Source organism: Pinus tabuliformis, chromosome Q, assembly GCF_031772625.1.
Source record: "Pinus tabuliformis cultivar Carrire ecotype Pingquan chromosome Q, CPIR1, whole genome shotgun sequence".
Lineage (NCBI taxonomy): Eukaryota > Viridiplantae > Streptophyta > Pinopsida > Pinales > Pinaceae > Pinus > Pinus tabuliformis.
This window is the reverse complement of record NC_142296.1, coordinates 486,741,085-486,749,286: the sequence shown is the minus strand read 5'-3', so window position 1 is coordinate 486,749,286 and position 8,202 is coordinate 486,741,085.

The window sequence follows — 8,202 nt, the reverse complement described above, 5'->3', positions numbered from 1 at the left end:
CTATTCTCCTTCCCTCTAGTATCTCACCATGAGACTTGATTTGAGTAACCAACCCAATTACATGTGTAAAAGATGAGTCTACATTCTCAGACTCTTTCATAGAAAGTGCTTCAAAATCCTCCTTAGCATTTGTAGTTTTGTTGTCTTGACTTTTTCCATTCCTTGGTAGATTGTCTGGAGGGTGTCCCATGCTTTCTTGGACTTCATTCCTGCTACAACCCTTTGGGAAAATACTTTCATGAACTACTTGAAAAATGTAAAAGAGGGATTTTTCATCCTTCTTCCTATTCTCTCTCAACACATCCCTTTCTGTTGGAGACAAGGCATTGTATGCTGCTACATTTGCTAGTTCTTGAAAATCATTCGCCACCAAATCCCAAATGCCTTGAGAAAAAACAATGACCCTCATTGTAATAGCCCAATGATCATAATTTTCTCCATTAAACTATGGTGAGGATTAGTCAAGCTTGTGCTTGATGTTGCCATTTGTGCTGAAAAAACTTTCTACCTACCCATAAATATACTTAAAAAATCTGTCATCAAAATAATTTTTAATTGCTAGTAAATAAACACTTTTTACACTAACAAAGTTTAACCTGCTCTGATACCATGTTAGAAAAGTCACAACTACATAGAATAAAATGGTTGCGGTAAATCTAGTGGTGAAGGCTTAAAATCATATTGCAACAACCAACCTATGGATTATATTTCTAAACATATCAAAATACATTCGTATGATAAATTGAAGGCTGCTGCTCCAAGTAAAACAAGAAAAATCTTAGTGCGATTTACACTTCACTAGGGTTGCGGAGCAACACATAATAGTAAAACACTAACTGCTTTTTCACACACCCACCAAAATTCGCTCCACAATTTTCTCTTTACCTCTTAGACTTTTACCCTCTCTAAAGCTCAACTTTGCAAATAAATTTTACATCCATATTTATCCAAAACATACATTTTGACTCATTAATTCATGACAAAAAAAACATTAATACACAACATGGATGATTTTACATAATAAATGGTTTTCTGAACTTGCAGGTGTTGTGCAGAATGCTTGTCCATACCTATTTACCAAAATTCATTAAATGCCTTACACTCTCTGATGTGTTGCGGAATGGTTGCTAAAACCTTTGAGATTAATTTTCTAACATTGAAAGTGAGCACTTTTCAAATAAATCTCAATTTTAATTTATAACTATTAAAAAAAATATTCTAAGATATAGTTTGGAAGTTAAATCTCTACTGTTATCCTATTAATTATTAATAATTAAAATTCTTAAAATTCTATTTTAAATTATATTATTAAGTTATATATATTTAACCATTCAAATATACAATGTGAAAAAAAAAAAACCATAAACAATAACATATGTGCTATGTTATGCTATATAAATACATTTAAACTTGTGTACTTACTAAAATTCCTTGTGATCTTATTGATATCCTTCTTCACCCGATCATAAAAGCGCAAGAAAAAAGTGGTGTGCTTACAATCCTGAATGATTTATTATTATTTTTGAATGTATAACAAAATACTTGAAATTACAAAGAGTCTAGACCCCTACTCATCCAAGAATCTGTAATCTAGATAAGAATGATTAAAAGGAAAATAAAAGATTTATTATTATTCTTTAATGTATAACAAAATACTTGAAATTACAGAGAATCTAGATCCCTACTCATTCAAGAATCTGCAATCTAGATAAGAATGATAAAAAAGAAAACAATAAAAAGTGCAATGACGCCCTCTATCAAGCACCCGTGAAGAGTGTTAATGCGTTAAGCTATATATAACAAAACTGAAATGACAGTATATATATCAGAAGCACGCAATCGTTAGCCCGTGAAGAGTGTTAGGGCGTTGAGCTGGTGTGGTCCCAGAAAAGTGAAAGAGTTCCTAACGCAAAACTTATCCTCAAACAGTACGGCCGTGAGAAAAACAGAAGCCTCAACTATCCAAATTTATCGGCTACTGCAAAAGCGCAGTCGTCGTAGCAAAACCATTTATCTTGCCACCGGTAAACACTTCATAACGTCAGAACGATCCTATACACATACATTGAACGTCAAAGCCTTTTATTTTAATTATGAATTTAGCAAGAGTTTGGAGGGATTCAAAATAATTTTTTGTTAGACAATTTTTTTTATTTTATTTAGAAAATAGTAAGTTTTTTATTAAAATATTATAGAGAAGAAAGGTAAGTTTTATATTTAAAGAGTTGCAAAATTTTTAAGATATATTTTTTCCATTTTTTTGAATGATAGTGATTACAATGTTGGAAGATATTGTAATTTACTAGAAAATAAAAATTAATAGCGTGGAATTTAAATAGGGGGTTTATTTATTGTGGTTCACTACAAAGGTTAATATTTATTTTTGAGATATTGGTTGGCATATAAATTTTTTGGTATGTGGAAATTATTTGAAACTTATTTTTAATATACACTATCTTATTTTTTACATTGAACTTTAGCATTGAGTTTTTCTTACTCATATTATTAGATTTTATTTACCTGTTTTTTCAATTTATAATACAAATAAATTTGATGCATTTTGTCTGTTATTATTTGGGGATAATGTTAAATAGTCAGAAAACATTAATGTTAGATATAAGTAAACAAGCATCTTAAAAAGACTTAATGAATTTTAGTTGATGTTTTGAATATAATTATAAATTATTTTATTTTTTTCAAATCTTGAAAAAAAAATTATTGAGTGCAAGACGTATATTCTCTATTTATTTTAGTATTGAATTTTACACAATGGAATTTTTTCAGTTTCCAATTAAATTTGGTAACTATGTTTTCAGTTACTTTATATGATATATTTAGAAATTTTTTAATTTTTTTAATTATTTTATTTCTTCATAAAATTATCTAAAATTATGTTGTTTTAAATGTACATTGAAATATTTTATTTATACAAAACAATAGTAAATTTTTTTTACAGCATTTCTTTACTATGAATATTAAAAATAAAATTATTGATATTTTCTTATATTTTAATTAAACAAATCAAGCACGAAAATTATTTTTCTTACCTGTAAGGTCAGTCAAAAGTAATCCAAAACATACTTGGTCAAAAGCTGAGCAAATGTACTATACTCGAGAACTTTTCACAAATTTGTTCCGTAACAAAAACTGAGGAAATTCCAAGTGGTCAGTACAAATGTTTTGGACAATCTGAACCAAACAAAATTGAATAGACTTTTGACAATTTACAAATTACTTATCGACTAGATTTTCTTAAAGATTGCCTACTTTAGTCAAAGGTGCATGGTGACTAATTTCACTGTGAAGGCCATATGAAGGCACACAGTTTTAAAGGAGGTTGTTGGTCCTTCACACGCCACCTTATAATTCACTTCTCGAGCCCATTTTTTTCAAGGTCGTCCCCTTTAGTCGAAGGCAGGGATTGATGGTCGTCCACACGTCGTTGGCTAATTTACTTCGATCTGATTTTATGGTCGTCCACACGTCGTTGGCTAATTTACTTCGATCTGATTTTATTTAATGTCGTCTTTTTTAGCGTGACGGCAGATAGTGATTACTTTCTTTTTTGCTAAAGCAAGAGTCGTACCTTCATATCCATTAAATCAGAAAATTATTTACATAGCGCACAACCATCCATATGGAAACATGGATTTTAGACCAACACTATTTTCTAGAGAAAGCTGCTAGATTATGTTTGAGAATCGCTATGTTTAATGCTATGAATCCTATTTGATACTTGACTTCTGTGTAGATAGAGTGGGTTTGAGGAGATGGATTTGGAAAATTTAAGAATTAAGAAAAACAAAATTGTATAAACAATATTTATATGGTTTATATATTTTATTTAAAATTTTATTGAAATAATATTATTTCAATTGTTAAATTTATATTGGTGTATTTTTATTTTTATTTTATTTTATTAATATTTGAAGGATTACATTTCTACATGCAGTGTGTATTTTGGTATGAAATTTGATGAAAAGTTTGCATATTTGATTCTTTTAGATAAATTTAAAGTTAAAAATATAGAAATATTTTATTTTTAATTTTATTGATGATGAGAAGGATTAACATTTACTAGACCAATGTGGCCTATCTAACCATAAGGTAAGAGATTAATTGAGACTCTTTAATATCTTATTTCTATGATAAAAAAGAAGGGAAACAATTGTTTCTATATCACTATAACTTTGCTCACTTAACAAGTCAATAAAGTTGGTAGTGTGGAAAATGCTAAGAACTGATGTGAGTAAGAGTCGTGCAATGCAAGAGAAAGTGTTTCTCATTTTAAACCCTCTTATTATTGCAGAGGTGACAAATTCTTTCATCCCAAGGTTTTTTGGGAATAGACCAACCCCCAATTTAAGCTCATGAGAATTTGTTATCTTCAAAATGCTCATTTTCTTCTTAGCACTAGTCATGACAAAAATATAATCTTGATTAGCAAGAGTGGGGTTGATCATCTTATTCACAGGTACTTCAAGCAATGATAGTAGCACTTTAGGCCATTCATATACATAGAAAATCTTAAGGATACATATGAACATTCCCTCAAGGGAAGTCACTAAAACAAAACCACTTCCAAGAGCAATTCTTCCTATGAACCAAGCTAACAAAAAACTCTTCAACCACAAGAATTTTACCTTAATTAACTCTATCAACTTCACCAGTTGAACAATAAATGAATAAGATCTCAGCGTCCCTTGCATATACTCATGTTCAAGTAGAAAGGATGCAAATATGAGGGTTATAAAAAAATAATTATATAACAACCCATGATAAGGCTTACTTAAACCTTAGCATTCAAACATCACAAAAATGATAGTCAGTCCATAGGGACAATTAACTTTGTTGCTCAACCATTTCACTAGTGAAATCCCAACACTATCATGGGTGAGAAATTCCCACAATAATATGTTAGCATAAGGTCAATAATCGCATGAAATGTTCATATTCAACCATACATTCTCATAAAGATAATAACTAGCCATTCAACATACAAATACAAGTAAACCACAACTTGTCATGCAACCAATAGAATATCATTCATTAATACCTAGAAATCAAACCCATACAAGAGTATGTAGAAGAAAACTTATCTTAGATTCATATTGAATATGGGAAATTGAGTTCACAACTTCAACTCCCCACCTAACCATAGACAAGTTGCAACCAAGCTACATACAGTTGTCACCCCCAAACCAGATTCCAGGGAATAAGGTGGTCTTTCTCAAGGGAATGAAACCCCAGCTTCCATCTTACAAAAGGACTCCATAGGTCCTTCTTCCTCTACATACCAGCTGCTCAATACTTAAACTATACACAAGGAATCTAGAGGTTGGCTGCCTACAACCCCCAACTATCCAAGAACACACACACACACACACTCCAGGGAATCAAGAGGCTCCACCTCCACCATGGGAGCATGTAACACATTGGTTCCACCTAGTTAAGGGGATCCAAAACCCACTACCACATAGTGGTTCCACCCAATGAAGGGAATCCAGAACCCCTTGCCAAATCAAATAACAAGCAGTGGAGACTCCAGAATTTTCCTTTACCAGAAATCCAAGGGCTAAACCTCTACCCCAGGTTGTTAAGGGAATTTTCTGAGAACGCAATATCCACACTCCATCCCCCTAAGGTATATTGAGATTTACCCTCACCTGAAGGAAGAGTCCTCACATGCTCCTATTGCTCAACCAAAACTACGATATCCTTCTGAGAGTGGTGGAAGAAACCAATATCTCTCCCCCCATTGTGAAACTTATGGTATATAATTTGTTAAATATAGACAAGATCTTTTACACTTTCATACTAAGAGCTTGATGCTACTTTACATCCTCCTATGTGCCAAGTTTCAAACTCACCAACCCATCTTCCATTTCCTAGGGAAACTGCTTCCTTCCCGGTCATTGTGTGTGCACGCTTCTGTGCTGCTTTTCTTCCCTTTTTCTCATTGTCCTTCTCTTTTTTGAATCCCTCTCTTTCTGTGTGCATCTGTAGAGTTGTGCTTTCCCCTCTTCCTCTATTTTCTCCTTCTCCCTTTTGGGTGTCTGTTCCCCTAGTGCGTTTTCTAGGTCAACCCCTCCCATCTTTTTTTTTCTAATTGCACCCACATAATTGTGGTGCATTAAATCCTTTTTTGTCCTTTGTTGTACTTGTTGTGTTTCCCAAACCAACATGGGTTTTTTCCCTTGTCTGTAGTTCATAAATTCACAAAACAAGTTCCATTCACACACCATTCCAATGCATTTAAAGCTCAACAATTCAACCTTCATTGATTGTCCAAACTTTCCATTTTCGTCCTTCAGCAAGTAAGATGAATTTCCCAAGAAATTGATCCCTCTCAGTTCCGTGTGAATATGTGTCCCTCACACGGACCAATTTTTTTTTCTAATTCAATTACATAATGTAATGTCATGGAAAGATCAATTCAATCATAGGCTGGGTTGTTACAAACTCCTCCTCCTTGGGGGAACACCATCCTCAGTGTTCTCTACCCGTATACATAGATAAAACATGCCAAATAAAGAAAATAACATGTTATCCTTGGAGGTTTATATTTACATATCTATATAATATCTACATATACATATGAACATTTTCCTCAATTGGAAAAAAAATGGATAATTTGTCTTCATGGAATCAACCATTTCCCAAGTGGCTTCCTTAAGCCCAAAGTGCTTCCACCGCACTTTGACTTTATTTATGACTCAATTATGGAACATGAAACTCGTATGGTCTAGAAATTACAATGAATTTGGATGGAACTCTTCCTCTAGTTCCATTTATAACAAAGACCAATCAATAACATGATTAGAGTCATGTACATATATTTTAAGCAAGGAAACATGGAAAACATCATGGATTTTAACAGAAGGAGGTAAGACCATCCTATAGGCCACCAACCCAATCCTCTCAAGGATCTCAACAGGTCCAAAACTCCTTAGTGCCATATTGGCACATGACCCAATCTACAAGGAGTTCTTTTTGGGTCTAATTCTCAAGTAAACATGTTCCCCAACTTGGAGCTCTTTATGCACCCTATGATGATCTGCATAACTCTTTTTCTTGTCCTATGCTACCTTTAAAATATGCTCAATAACTTGCATCTGTCGCTCCATTTCTTTTAACATATCAAGTATGATAAGGGCCCTATACATTAGATCGCTCCAGATGAAAGGAGTATTATAAATGCTACAATAGAATACCTCAAATGGGATCATCTTTAAAGACTCTTGGACCTATTGTTGTATGTAAACTCTACAAGTGGAATATACTCTACCCACTACTTTTTTTGATGCATTACATACATCCTTAACATGTCTTCAAGAATTCAATTTACTCTCTTTGTTTTCCCATCCGTTTGTGGATGATATGCCATGCTTAATGCTAATTTAGTTCCCAATATTGCAAATAGTTCCTTCCAAAACATGGAAGTGAATTTGGCATCTCTATCTGAAATCATTTTCTTGGGTACTCCATGTAGTCTCGCAATCTCCTCTCTGAATATTTGTGCAACTTCACTAGCCAAGTTTGTGGACTTTATTGCTACAAAATGAGCTACCTTTCTCAATCGGTTAACAAGCACCTTGACTGCATCATGTTTCTTAGAGGTTTTGGGAAAACATGTGATGAAATCCATAGATATCACCTACCATTTCCATTCCAGAATGGGAATGGGTTACAGTAAACCTATCTGATGCTTTCATTCAACTTTTACCTACTAACACTCTATGGATTTAGCAACAAATTCAACCACCTCCTTTTTTAGATTAGGCCAAAAATAAAATTTCTTAATGGCCATGAGAGTCTTTTGATGTCCCAGGTAGTTGAAATATGGATTTGTGTGAAACTTTCTAATGATGAGGATTTTTAAATCAACATTATTCAAGACATAGATTCTCTTCTTGAATTTGATTAAACCATCATCCATGACATGATATTCCTCATCTCCTTCGTTCTTACTACACCATTGTAGCTCTTCTTTGATCTATTGACATCTCTCGTCATATTTCCCTACATGCTTGACCCGTTCTACCAGGTCCACTCCATAAGAACTTATGGATGCTAAGTGATTCAACTGAATCCTTCTACTAGGTGCATCAACAACTCATTTTTCCTTGCCTTTAATGTACTTAATTTTGAAGTTGAATTCACTAAGTGTAGCCAATAATATAGCTTGTCTAGCATTCAACT